Source organism: Pteropus vampyrus, unplaced genomic scaffold, assembly GCF_000151845.1.
Source record: "Pteropus vampyrus isolate Shadow unplaced genomic scaffold, Pvam_2.0 Scaffold5201, whole genome shotgun sequence".
Lineage (NCBI taxonomy): Eukaryota > Metazoa > Chordata > Mammalia > Chiroptera > Pteropodidae > Pteropus > Pteropus vampyrus.
The window spans coordinates 5,884-6,557 of NW_011893982.1; positions in this window are offsets into that span (position 1 = coordinate 5,884).

Consider the following 674-nt stretch of genomic DNA (forward strand, 5'->3'; position numbering starts at 1 on the left):
AGAGGATGCCTCCTAAGTCCCTCCCCTTCCTCCAGGCCCTAGGCACGTCCTGGCACAGCACCCCGGAGTGCGCCCCCCGTCAGGCACGTGGGCCCACTGCCTGTGCAGGCAGGGCCTTTGCTGCAGCTCATCTACGGACAGGGTCTGCTGGCGTGTTCCCGAGTCCGTCCCAGACGCCACGACCTCTGACTGTGCCTTCTTGCATGTCTCCCTGCTCCTCACAGGTGCGGTCATCTCAAAACCTGCAGCGACTCTTCATACACCATGGCCGCAACCAGCCCCGCACAGTGCCACGGCCCCCCCGCCCATTTCCCGGTGGGTACCGGCATCGCAAGCACCCCAGCTGCCAGCTCTGCGATGGCTTCCAGCACAGCACACCCCGGGCTGCTCTCAGAACGAGCCCTCCACGGGGTACCTTCACCCCAAGGCACAGGCCCTTCATCCTCCAGGGTCGAAGGAACACTGCTTACTCGGTGCACAGCTCTCAAGAGTCTCCAACGCATACACACGCATGTGCACGGGGGCTGAGCCCCACTGGCGGGCACGACCTTTCTGGGAAGAAGCAGCGTCTCCCCCGGGTCCAGGCTGAACTTCAGGACCTGCACTAGGACTCCCATGTCAGCCCACGACCCCATCTTTATTTCAGCAACTTTCTGGGCGCGCAGCCCAGCCCC